The sequence below is a fragment of the Diceros bicornis genome, chromosome 31 (assembly GCF_020826845.1).
Source record: "Diceros bicornis minor isolate mBicDic1 chromosome 31, mDicBic1.mat.cur, whole genome shotgun sequence".
Classification (NCBI taxonomy): Eukaryota; Metazoa; Chordata; class Mammalia; order Perissodactyla; family Rhinocerotidae; genus Diceros; species Diceros bicornis.
This window is the reverse complement of record NC_080770.1, coordinates 44037611-44051774: the sequence shown is the minus strand read 5'-3', so window position 1 is coordinate 44051774 and position 14164 is coordinate 44037611. Positions and strand designations below refer to the sequence as shown.

The following is a 14164-nucleotide window of genomic DNA, read 5'->3' as shown; positions in this document are numbered from 1 at the left end:
AAAGGCAAGCATATCTGCTTAACTTAATCAGCACTTGAGTTTGAAATTCTTAATCTCATCAAAAGACTATTCCATCCAAAAGCCGAAAAAAAGCTTTCCATTTGTAGTACAATTCAGATACTCAGGATATAATCTCAGACCAAGACTTCTCCTTGCTTTCTTAATTGTGTCTTGAATTTCCAACACTGTGACATATAGCGCATTTGATTTTTGTCTTCAGGTGAGTGGATGTTTCTGGAAGAGGGAGGTGGCCTGAAAAATGGATATGATAAAAACAAACTTCACGGTGACTAAATTTGTGTTCCTGGGGCTCTCATCTCAGCCAAAGACGCAGCTCATTCTTTTTATTATGTTCTTGTTCTTCTATTTATTAACGGTGGCTGGTAATATTATTATTATCACTATTATCCAGATAGAACCTCGTCTCCAAACTCCCATGTACTTTTTCCTCACTAATTTATGCTTTCTGGATATCTGCTACACATCCACTAATGTCCCACAAATGCTATCCAACATGGTGGGAAAAAAGAAGACCATCCCGTTCTCCAGCTGTGCTGCTCAGATGTCCTTCTCCCTCCCTGTTGGAATGATGGAATGTGTTCTCCTTGGTGTCATGGCTTATGACAGATATGTAGCCATTTGTCATCCTCTTCCTTGTACTGTCTTATGAACCAAAGCACCTGTGTCCAACTGGCAGCCATTTCTTGGTCCAGTAGCTCCCTGAGCTCCTTGATTATCAGTGTCCTCACTTGAGTTTGCCCTACTGTGGGCCGAATGTCCTGAATCCCTTTTTTTGTGAGGTGCTTTCCGTCCTGAGGTTGGCTGGCGCTGACACCTCATTACTGAGCTGATTGTTTTCATCTTCAGTGTCATCATTGTCTTCATTCCTTTTCTGCTCATTGCTGTTTCCTACGCCCGAATCCTTCTATCAGTTCTCAGGATGCGGTCAGCCTCCGGGAGGCACAAGGCACTGTCCACCTGTGCCTCTCATCTGCCAGTTGTGACCTTATTCTATGGAACTGCCATCTTCATGGACATGAGACCCCAGTCGAAGTCCGCCAGGGCCGGGGACAATGTCATTGCGGTGTTCTACACTGTGATCACGCCTGTGCTCAACCTTTTGATCTATAGCCTAAGGAACCAAGATGTGAAAGGAGTTCTAAGGAGAGCTATTGCAAGAGGACGTGAGAGCTCTTCATGTGACACTAAGGTTAACTGTTAATCTAAGATAACTGACTTCTGAATATGAAGTGAGAGAGTGAAAAATAGCCTAGACTGTCAACATCTGCCTGTCATTCATAAAAGACACATAAATCCAACTGCAAATACAATAAGAAATGTCTCCCCCAAGAACAAACCACAGCTTTAATGTATCAAAACAACTCCCCTTGTTGAGTGAGTACTATTTCCCTACTCTTTGAGAAATCTTAGTTCTCTAAAATTATAGACTATGCGGGGCCGGCCCTGTGGCTTAGCAGTTGAGTGCGCGTGCTCCGCTGCTGGCGGCCCGGGTTCGGATCCCGGGCGCGCACTGAGGAGCCGCTTCTCTGGCCATGCTGAGGCCGTGTCCCACGTACAGCAACTGGAAGGATGTGCAACCATGACATGTAACGATCTACTGGGGCTTTGGGGGAAAAATTAAAAAAAAAAAAAAAAAAGCCTGTTGGCATTGGGATTTATCATGCCGCAAGAGAATCATGGTGCAGGAGACAGAGCACAGAAAAAAAAAAAAAAATTATAGACTATGCGGAATTAATTGCTTGAAATTATATCAGTAAGATGAAACTTCTTACTCCTGCCTGGAGGATCTAAAGCACCTTGACGTGGAGAAGCATTCTTAATTTTCAATTCAGGAGCAGGACTTCAGATAAGGGTTTTTGGATGCAACATTTCACATCTGTCTTAATTTTGTAGTTTCCAAGAAAACAAGACCCTACACCTACTTTGTGGTTTAGACCTGATTTTGACCCCTTTACGTACAGCCCTGCTTTGCAATGAACCTGTCAAAATACTGCTTCATTTAAATTTCATCTTATCTCCACCCTTACCTCCAAATCCTAGTATGTGATATTCCTCTTTGCAATGGATCAATAAATCTGATTTTACCTGTCTTTAGGTTTGTTCCTGGCGGTCTTAGGCTGATTGTGTGGACAGGAGGATAACAATGATCAGAAACAGAAGATTTAGTCAAATGTTAATTAATGGATTCATTCATTCATTCACTACATATTATTGAATGACTATATAACATAATGTTAAATAAAATAGAAACACTTTCTTTCCTCATATATACATAAATATGTATACTATACATATATTATACATACATATAATATACATATATATAATATACATAATATATACACACTTATACTGAAAAATTTTGATAAATGCCAAAAAGGAAATAATCATCAAGGGGCACTGACAGACAGTAATAGGCAGGGTGACCTTCTCTGAGGAGGCTGCATGCAAAGATCAGAAGGAGAGATAGCAGTGAGATTGAGGAGACAAACTTTCTAGGTAGAGGGTAGTTGTGAGTAAAGACTGTGGAGGTGTGAGAGAGTTTGCTCTGTTTGAGGGAATAAAGGAAACTAGTGAGAAGCAGGGCAGAGGGAGGTGTGGCTGGGAGGGAGGCAGCAGCCAGATGATGCAGCGCTCAATTGACTGAGGTAAGAAGGAGGGATTTATTCTTGGTAAAATGTAAGTATTATGAAGAAGGGTGATATCACACAACTTATGTTTTTAAAGGACTCTCTGGATGCTGTGTGGAACACAGGCAGATATATATATAATCACAAATTTGTGGAAACATATTTTCTGGTTTTGAAGCTTTTCAATCAATGGTATCTTTAAAGATAATTATTCTTTGAATTAAGAGAATAGCAAAATATAATTTAGCATTAATATACTTAATAAATTTAAATATGGCCTTTGATTAACATGTTATTACATTAGAGATAAATTGTTTCTAAAATTTTCTCACTTTATTTCACAATTTAGAATAAAATAAAAAGAATGTAATTTTCCTTTCATAGATATACAACAACTAAAAAGCAACCATTTCTTCTACTTAAATATATAGGTCATATACAATCAGTAAATGAAGCATCTCTGATGGGATAGGGAAAGTAGACATCACTGATTTAAAATTGATTTAAAAAGTAAAAAGCAAAATCACTAACCAAATAGCCATATTCATTAAACAGTAGTGGTTTTCTTGTGTGTACTTGCCTTGATATACAAATGACTGCATATATTGTATATTGACTCAATATGTGAACGAGGATTAGAAACATATACTTTTTTTTTTTTTTTTGTGAGGAGATCAGCCCTGAGCTAACATCCGCCAATCCTCCTCTTTTTTTTGCTGAGGAAGACGGCCCTGGGCTAACATCGGTGCCTATCTTCCTCCACTTTATATGGGACGCCGCCACAGCATGGCTTACCAAGCAGTGCGTCGGTGCGCGCCCGGGATCCGAACCAGCGAACCCCGGGCCGCCGCAGCGGAGCGCGCGCACTTAACCGCTTGCGCCACCGGGCCGGCCCCTAGAAACATATACTTTTAACCAACTTTCTTCTGAACTATTTATTTAAGTAAAAAGTAACATTTAAAATTCCCCCAAATACTGGCAAATAAGAAATACATGCTTAGTTGGCTATTTATAAATTGGAAACATAATATTAAATTATGTGTGGAAAGAAACATGAAATGACTAAAGGTATATAAAATGGAAAGTTTTTTTGTTTCACAAAAATTACCAACCCTTCTTACCTCTCAAACTCTATAAATGGATTAATTAGTTAAAAATGCAGAGGGCCGCCCCGTGGCTTAGTGGTTGGGTGCGCTCGCTCTGCTACTGGCGGGATTTCAGATCCCGGGCGCGCACTGACGCACCGCTTCTCTGGCCATGCTGAGGCCGTGTCCCACATACAGCAACTAGAAGGATGTGCAACTATGACATACAACTATCTGCTGGGGCTTTGGGGGAAAAAAAGGAGGAGGATTGGCAACAGATGTTAGCTCAGAGCAAGTCTTCCTCAGCAAAAAGAGGAGGATTAGCATGGATGTTACCTCAGGGCTGATCTTTCTCAAAAAAAAAAAAAAATGTAGAAAAAAATTACAAAATTCTCATAGGGGCTACACATAGCCAAAACATGTAAAGAAGTGTGAATAAACATTTTTGTGTTGTTTTTCTATAAAGTCATTATTTAGACCAATTGCTTGACATAATCAATTCATTTTGACTAGTTTGTTTTGATCAGTAAGTTAGAGTTAGATAAATTAAGAAAAATAATGCCATCCAAATAGCCCATGTCCTATCCTAGTTCTGTCTAGCCTCTTGAAGCCAAATTTTCTTCCTTTACTATATTTGCTTCTTTTGACATAAAAGGAAAACATAGCACTTAAAGATATTTAACTAATATTTCTATGTACTATATGCTACAGTCATTGCTAGAACAGCAATAATAAAATTTTAGACTAACACAAATAATGGTGCACTCAATAATTATTGGTCCTTTACAAGATCAAATGTTCTCTTGAGTTATTCACTCTCTACGTTTGTTTGGGATTATGGCAACATAAAGACAACATAGCTAGGAAATACACTAACAAATGCTTTGTTCATTTTTAAATAAAAGTAAAGCCTAGAGGAAACACAATAATTAGAGAATGGACTACCGTCATGAACTACACTTTTTCAGTGCTTGACTAATCAGTCTTATTGTGTATTATGAGAATGCTTTTCTATGAACCTCATTCCTTTTTACAAAATGGAACCGTTGTTGGATTAGATGATCTTTAGGTATCTATCAATCAATTAATCAATCTCTCTATTTATCTATATCTAGCTATCTCTATCCTCTCTAGATTTATTCTATATTTATTATAAAATTTGTATATTATAAACCTGTCAAAATTTGTTCTGAAATGGCTTTATATTTTCGCTTTTTGGATTTGGTTGGTTAATTTTAAGGACAATAATGCAATGTTGAAAGGTTTAATGTCATCACTGTAGGTGCAGAGGATATAATAACCACTACCATCATACATCACGTTGCCAACTTTCCTAATGGATATGTTCGCTCTTAAAGTAAAAAAAAAAAAAAAAAAAAAATATGAATTTAGTATTACAGGTAGTAAGTATGAGAATTGGTAAAATACTAAATAATTATTCCTCATCGATACCACTCTTTTGACATAATCTGAAAGCCGAACTGCTTCTTTGATATCATCTCCTATTTTGTGTCTTTTCCTCACGTATTCACGTTATGGTGACTTCTCTAGCCCATTGGATCTTGCAAAGATTCAGCTCGCCATAGTCATAGGCAAATGTGAGTCTTTCAGCAAGTGCTTTACAATACAATCCTGTCTAAATTCTGACTACTCAATCTAATTAAATCATCAGACTGAATATAGCCATAAACTAGACCTTTACAGAGGTTCTCCAAACCTCTTCCTCAGTTCTGATTATGCCTTTCACTTTCTATAATGCTGTACATTTCCCTATTCTATAGAACCCTGGACTAGGAATCAGTAGTAATTAGTTCTAATCCCAGTGGTACTACTTATAAACTAAGAGCACATTAGCATGCTATTTAAACTTCTAAAGATCCAGTTTCATCATCTTAAAATATGATGCCAATAATGCCCTATGAATTTTGGTATCTTATGCATATTTTCAATAGGTTTCCTGAGACCCAGAATTGGGACTAGGTTTCAGTAGTTCTCTAGTTCAGCAGGTGGTGGTCATTCATTTGTTCAATGAACATTTGTGGCTCACTTATCCCAGGACTTGAGGATAAAAAATGAGACTGCCTTAAAGTCTCACAGGCTACCAAGGAAGCCTTCATGTTGAGGAGTACAGTCATGAGCTGCATAATGACACTGCAGTCAACTCAACTTAATGTATCCCTGTTGTTAAGTGATGCATGACTGTATAAAGGTTTTAATGTTATAGCAGAATTCTGTTTACAGTAATTCTCTAACACAGAGGAAAGCTGCCATCTAATTAAACCCCAAAGTGCTTAAATATACTACTTAGCTTTTTCATATATTTTAATATCTAAACTTGGGCACTGTTGAGAGTAAAAGGTAGCACTATTGATGCTTACTCCAGGACAATAGGCGAAAAACAAAACTGCCTTGAGTAAGAGGGACAACTGGCCATGGTAACAATATCTTCCTTCGTTCTCACTGCAACCATTTGTTTAGGTATTATTGGTACCATTTGACAGGTGAGAAAACCCCAGAAGGTGAGACCAGAAATGATTTATAGATGAGGTGATGATTTATTTGTGACTTAAAACAGAAGTATGAGTTTTCTAGGTAAGTTAGTGGTGTCTGAAGCATAGGACTAGGATAAGCAATAGTATACAAAGTGAGACATTTCATGGTGTACTTGAGTTCAATGGGACTTGAACTTCTGAGAGGTGGGATATGGAAGGAAATGTCTGGGATAAAGCTGACAGTGTAGAATTCCAGATGTCATCTGTGGATGTCATTCATAATGTTGATTTCATTGTGGGCTCCTATTCCAGTCTTCTAGAACCAGGCCTGGTGAAGGGACTTGTTAGTTTCGTTAACACTTATTCTAACAGCGTTAAGCACACAGACACCAACACAGCTGCTTCCAGAGTCCCTCATGTGGCTGCACATTTTTGTAGTGCATGTAGCTGTTTGAAACATTCTAGCCACCAAACATTTTGTCTGACTCTTTTCTTTTCATAAGCATTCTTTAGGCGTCCATGGTGATCTCGCTATTGCAATGGGAGAAACCCAGAGACATCTCAAGCCGTGTCTGCCTTTTAGGAATTTGCACATGTATGTGTATCACTGTAATATCCACACACAACCATAAGAAAGCTGTAAATTAAAGGATGTTGCTGTTCAGAGGAGAGTTTTTTAACCAGTCCAGTAGCTCAGAGAGGGCTTTTCAAGGAGTGGTATTTAAGCTGGTCTTTGAAGGAAGAGAAGAATTTGGACATTCTGAGAGACGGAGTTAGGACTACCAAGGAAGGAGGGAGTGGAGAGAGGAGAGAATTGGGAAGGATACGGAGGTAGAAAAATGTGAAGGTCATTCAAGAAATAGTTTTACAAAAGAATCTGTTGCACAGTGAAAGCAGGGAGGAATAACATCAGCAAGGTGATTTAAAGAAGAGGAGGGACTAGAATGCTAAGAAAAGGATTTGGCAATTTTATAGCTCCTGAGTTATGGAAGAAGGGTAGCTATGGGATAGATAAGAAATCTTAGACCCTAATTCCAGCTATCTTCTCTAAGGGAGAGATTTAAGGCAGGGACTTAAGTTTAAATTTTCCCCTGGGAGAAGACCAGAAGTAAGGTTGAATGTACGAGTTTTATCCAAGCCCAATTAAGAAAAACACACCATCTAAAACCTGCTTGAAGTATCCAGAATCTACTCAGATTTACCAGCCTACAGGCTGTGATGGCACAGTGGTTTCTCCAAAGGTTGCTCTGCTAATGGATAAGTGACAGGATTTCAGGGAGCAAAGAGGAATCTTCTCTAGAATCCACCAGTGATAAACTTCCTGCTCCCCAAGCAATAAAATCATGTGCCCCTAAATTGGTGCCAGATCTCGAGCTACATTCCAGCTTTACTATCAAACCCTTCCACTGGACACCCAGTCAAAATGGCCCATGGACACGGGCCATGGTTCCAGCCTTTTTGCCTTTGTTCACTATATTTTCTCCTTCTGGAATTCCCTGTCTCATTTGCCTCTTTAATTTCTGAGCCATGCTTCAAAAACAACTCAGTTGTCCCCTCCTTCATAAAGATTATCTTGATCTCCCAGGACAAAGTGCTATTTTTCTATTGCGAGCTTCCACAGCACTTTGACTGCAATTCTCTTTTGGCATTTACTCATTTTTTTTTTCCTGTGAATCAAGGTATTTGCATTTATCTTATCTCCTTATGGATATAAATTGCATGAGGTCAAGAAATGCATCTATATCAATATCTATCTATCTATCTATCATCTATCTATCTATATTTCTATCTTCCTTTAAAATCATATTGTCCACCAAGTCTTAAGCATGCGTTGTTCAAAAAAATCTCACCTGAGGTTATATAGGTTATGCTTATCCAAGGAGGAATCATAACTGAATTTCAGCTTTATCTCACTCTGATATATCCCTTCTTAGCCACTTCCGCATCAATTTTTGCCTTTCTAAGCCTGTAGTACAGTGAATACCAACTCTTTGTTGATTAAAGAAAACACCAACTCATGTGATTTTTGCAGTCTACTATAGAGAACGTGATTGACATATTTACCTTTGTTATGATTTTATTACTGGACAAAGTTTTTAATGTATGAAAGACAATTCAGGTCTTTTCAAACATAAGGGGTTTATCACTTAAACTAATAGGATAGATAAGGTATAAATAATAGTCCTTGGGCTGGCCCAGTGGCATAGTGGTTAAGTTCGGCACACTCTGCTTTGGCAACCTGGGTTTGCAGGTTCAGATCCTGGAAGTGGACCTCTACTACTCATCAAGCCATGCTACGGTGGTGACCCACTTACAAAATAGAGGCACAGATGTTAGGTCAGGGCCAATCTTCCTCACCAAACAAAATAAAAAAAAATAATAGTCCTTGTTTTACTGATGAAAAGACTGAAGTACAGAGACATTAAGGCATTTATCTGATATAATTATTGGTGAGAGTGAGACTAAGACCAAGGTGATCCAACTTTATGCATTTTTCTGTTGCCATTATAAGTTGATATGCATGCTCTACCACAAACTACACGGAAAAAAATTAATTTCCTCTCTTTATTGCATCATATTGGTAGCATAATTATGGACAGTTAAAATAGAAATGAATGAAAAATAAAAGCAAATAATGTTTCTTAAGTATTTTTATTTGACAGATTCTTTACAGAGATTACAGCGTATCCTTTGAAAAATACTAAGAGATAAACATTGTTATCCCATTTAGTAGATGAAGAAACTGAGGCTTACAGAGATCAAGTTGCCCAAGATCACATAGCTAGAAAATAGCAGAGCCTAGATGAGGGCTTCTTTCTAAATAGTCCAAAGCCTGAATGTTTGTCATTAATCAAAATGGAAAGTGTAAACCTTGGATCAGTTTTTTGATTCTATCACTTAACTTTGACAAATTTGTTTAACTGTCTGAACTTTATTTTTATCACGTTTAAAATGAGGATAATGGCTATCTCTAATAATTGTTGTAAGAACTTAATGAGATTTAAAGTGCTTTGTTTAGTAGTCCTCTAGCAACAAGGTCACTGATTAGAGATGTGATAATGAGATTCAAAGATCTTCCTGATTCTAAAGCAACTGCTCTTTCAATTATAACTTATAATGTATACTTGCTCAGCATGTCTTTCAAAACATTAATTTTTATTTCCTTCAGAGCATAGGGTTAAGAGTTACCAAAAACTCTTTAGGAATTAAGATTCACTCAGCAAATAGATGATGATTTGGGTGGTGTTCATTGGAAAGTTATTTGCATTTCCTATCTCCTTCCACCATCCTTCTACTACTACCATTTACCTGTGGTGATAACATATTTTCATTTTTTGTTATTATTGAGGTTTTCTTCCAATTAGTTTTTTGAAAGCAGCTTTTACATCCTTGTTCTGTAAACCAATCAAGGAGATTCAACATGGGGATGATAATCATGTAGAACACAGAGGCCCACTTGTCTTGGTCCAGGGAGTAGCTGGATGTTGGCTGCAGATACGTAAACACGACTGTGCCATAGAAAAGTGTGACGCCAGTGAGGTGAGACCCACAGGTGGAGAAAGCCTTAAGGCAGCCGTCAGCTGAGCTCATTCTGATGATTGCAATGAGGATGAAGGCATAGGAGATGAAGATGATGAGGATGGTGCTGAATTCAATGAAGCCACATAGACAAAATAGCAAGATCTTGCTGATGTAGGTGTCTGAGCAAGAGAGGGCCAAGAGTGGTGGGATTTCGCAGAAGAAGTGGTTGATGATATTGGAACCACAGTAACTCCAACTGAAGGTGAGGGAAGTGTGGGCAACTAAACTCACCAGACCAGCCAGGTAAGAGCCCAGCATGAGAGCCAAGCAGACTCACTTGGACATGAGAGTGCTGTAGTGGAGGGGTCAACAGATGGCCACAAAATGGTCATAGGCCATGGCAGCCGGGACATAGCACTAAACATCCACAAAACCCACTAAGAAAGCAAACTGGGTGGCACAACTGGCGAATGAGATAACTTTGTGTTTTGTTAGGAAGTCAGCCAGCATCCTGGGGACAATGGCCGAGGAGTAGCCCAAGTCCACAAAGGAGAGGTTGCGGAGGAAAAAATACATGGGTGTGTTAAGCTGAGTGTCTGTCATGATCAGGATAATCATACCAACATTCCCCACTACGTTGATCAGGTAGACCAAGAGGAAGACCACGAAGAAGATGATCTGCATCTGAGGGTCCTGAGTGATGCCAATAAAGATAAACTCAGTCACCATTGAGTGGTTTTCTTTATCGATCTCTTCAATTTTTTGTGTGCCTGGACTCAGTGCATTATTTGGGGTGATTCTTAAAAATCTTCCCAATAATTAGATTTTATGACCCTTAGGATAATTCAAATGACTTTGGTGAAGGTGATGATCGTGTGTGCTCTCCAGGTGCCCAGTAAAAATAGGAGAAAGTGTTAGCCTCTTAGGGATGGTATATTCTGCTTCTCCAAAGACCTTGATGCTCTGAGGTCATTTATCATGTGGTACCAAATGTTTGACCTGATCCGTGTAATTATCTGTCTTATCAATTAGTAAAGAAGAGCAGTTTTGAGTGTCCCTTCCTTGTTTCTAAAACAAAGCAAATATAAATGCAGATAATGAATAAACATCAACTCTCAGTGCAGGTCGGTGCAAAAAGAAAGATGAAAGACTCAGGGATCTCAAAGTATAATATACCATACCCACATATATACAGAAAGTGAAATACTTGGGACATAGGGTGAGAAATATTTAAAAAGGCAATGGATAATAGTAATTTTTAAAAAGCTAAGAGTGACTGAGTTAAATCTATGCCAGAACACTGAGTGCTTTACACACATTTCATCATTTCATCCCCACAACACTCTATGAGGTAGCTACCACCATTATCTGAATTTCATATCTGAAAAGAACAAGACTAAATATTAAGTAACTTCAACACAGTCGACACCCAGTAAGTAGCAGAGCTGGGTCTGTCTAACTCTAGAGTCCGTTTCACTTTATTGTCTTCTGTGTATATGATTTGGTGGAGGTTAAATCTCTTTATTTTTGTGTCTGCCTTTCTTCTTCCTGTCTTGCCTATCATACATGGACAAAGAATTAGTCTTTTGGTTTCCCTGATCTTTAGAAACACCCAGAGGTTTGGCATGGGACATGATCAGGGTGAAGCCACAGCTGTGTCTTTAGATAATTCTACTGTCTAACAAACAGGTTGCTGTACAGCTCAGTTCAGAGTTAAGATTCAAGCATCCCTCACTCAAGGGGAATAGAGAGAGCATTATCCAACTCTGTGGTCACACAGGAGCATGCACTTGTTCAACTTTTTTCTCTTTGGTTGGATAAATATCTGGTCCATTGAAGAATTCTAAGAAGGAAGTAGGCAAAACTAAACCAAAACAAAACACAAAGTAATTTAGAAATAAGTAGCATCCTCTACCTAAACCTGAAGTGAGAACTCAGGCTGTATCGACTTTAACTGGTTTCCTGTTTAAGAAAGATAGAAAGCAGAGTAGTAGAATGTGTCTTTCATGGGGGTGTGAACATTCACAATAAGTTGTCTTAAATCCTGGGGTGGTTGACAATAGTGCCCCCATCTCTCAATTTCTGCACCGAATATAATCAACTGCAGCAAAGAAGGGGCTCTAATAATGAGTAATCAACACTATCTATCTGCCCAAGAATTTATAGTTTATAAAGTACTTATATCTACTCTTATTCAATTCATTCTTAATATGTAGTGAATGTGTTCATCATTTCATACATTAGGTCAATTAGGAAACAGAATGAAAAGACAAACCTTGGAGAAATTATTTTAAAAATATATTTTTTGTAAAGAACTGGTATCTATCATATATAAAGAACTTTAAAACTCAATAAGAAAACAATCCAAGAAGAATGGGCCAAAGATTTGAACACACACTTCAGCAAAGAAAATATATGAATAGCAACAAATGCTTGAAAAATACTCGGATCAGTTGTAGTAAGGACATACAAATTAAAATAAAATGGGATGTCACTACACATCTGTTAGAATGATTAAAATTTAAAAAGACAGACCATACTAAGTGTTGTCAAGGAAACGCAGGAACTGGAACTTTCAAATAGTACAACTGCTTTGGAAAACACTTCGGCAGTATAAAATTAAGCCTACACATATCTATCCTATGATCCAACTGTTCTAAAACACCTGGGAACAATCCAAAGGCCCATTCTTAGGTGACAAGATAAACAAATTATAGTGTGTCCATAAAATGGAATACCACTCTGCAATTAAAAGGAATAAACTATTGACACATGCAACACGATGAATGAATCTCAAAATAATTAGGCTGAGAGAAAACAGCCAGATAAAAAAGAGTATATCTTATTTGATTCCATTTATAAAAATCTAGAAAATGTAAGCTAATCAATAGTGAAAGTAGATCAATGATCGCCTGGGTAGAGGTGTGTGTGAGGAGGAGCAGGAGAGAAAGAGTACCAAGGAGCATGAGAAAACTTTTGGCGGTAATGGGTTGATTGGGAGCATGGTTTCATACATATATCAAATCATATCAAATGTTATACTTTAAATTTATTCAATTTATTGTATGTCAGTTATACCTCAATAAAGCTGTTAAAAAATAGCAAACTATTTTCACCTCCCCCACTTCAGCTCATTCTCACTACACATGAATGAATATATCACTTTATAGGTTATATTAATGAGGAAACAGAAGCTTTGGGTGAGGGGTTTTGCAAAGTCACACAGTTTGTTAGTTATTTTGTTAGTTGCAGAATCAGCAATTGAATCTGGGACTGGCAATTTCATATATAGTGCTGTGTTTTTTTCCCCCACTTCTTCACATAGAAGTTTGAAAATAATTCACCAGGAACAAAGAAAAAACAAAAGATCTACCACAGTCCTTGCATTCCTCCTCTGTTCTTCCACTTTAGTGAGAGAGTAAATAATCCTGTTGTTGACATGGGAGGGAGTCGTTTAGTCCAATCTCATAATTTTATAGATGAGGAAATAGACCCAGACACCAAGTTTGCAAATGCAGAGGTGATACTTAGAGGAAAATGAGACGCCTGGTAAGAACACGGCACAGGGCGTCAGGACGAATCCACAGCTGAGTATGTGCTGATCAATTCATTGTGCTCAGTTAGAATATGTGATTAGAAAATCATTCTCTCCTCCCTGACAGAATCAAGGTTCCAGCTAAATGAGGAAGGATATGAGAATTATTTCACCAATTATAAAGCACCCTGCCTGTTCTCTCTTATAGTGTACAGACAAATCCAGGCTTTGCCACCTACTACTATTGATTTCTAGCACACTACTTATCTTCTTGGAATCAGTTTTTTATTTGTTGAATGAGATTGATGCCTACCTTAATAACTTTCAACAAAAAATTGGTTAGAATATACATACACACACACACATAGTGCAGTCATTCAGTGACTGTGATGTCCTAAGTGCTCAATGCATTTGGCCATTGTATGTGAGTATAGATGATTTAATTCGGTAGATGCGTGCACACTCATAACTCCCAGAAAAAAAGATGTTCAATGCTTATTCCGTGGGGTGATGAATCACGGACTGCCTTAACCTTTAGGAAAAACGTGGTTTTAATTCTACAGCGCTTCTATTAAACAATAAAACAAGTAGAGATGTAGCTATAAAATTCAAAATCAAGGCTGATTAAGACAAAAGAAAAGAAAACTTTTATATTTTTCTTTTTAGTCTCGTGTAGCTAAAAGTCAGCAGATCTGACTCTTGAAGAAATGGTACAATAGTGAGTAGATAAGCATATTCCACAGTTACTAAACTTGGATATTTCTAAAAGATCAGCAAAAGTATTGCCTTACAGAAGCAGATACAGGCCAAATATATTTTAGATTTCTAAGTATTACCAGCTTTTGCACATTTATAGGAAAGGAATACTGGAGTAAGAGT

General features: G+C 37.8%; 2 pseudogenes; one reads left to right on the top strand and one right to left on the bottom strand.

Annotated features, from left to right (window-relative positions):
* The first annotated feature begins 259 nt into the window (after positions 1-259).
* Positions 260-1222, top strand: LOC131395473 (olfactory receptor 2D3-like; annotated as a pseudogene).
* Positions 1223-8981: 7759 nt separating this feature from the next.
* LOC131395856 (olfactory receptor 5AR1-like) lies at positions 8982-10650 on the bottom strand (annotated as a pseudogene).
* Between the last annotated feature and the right edge of the window lie 3514 nt (positions 10651-14164).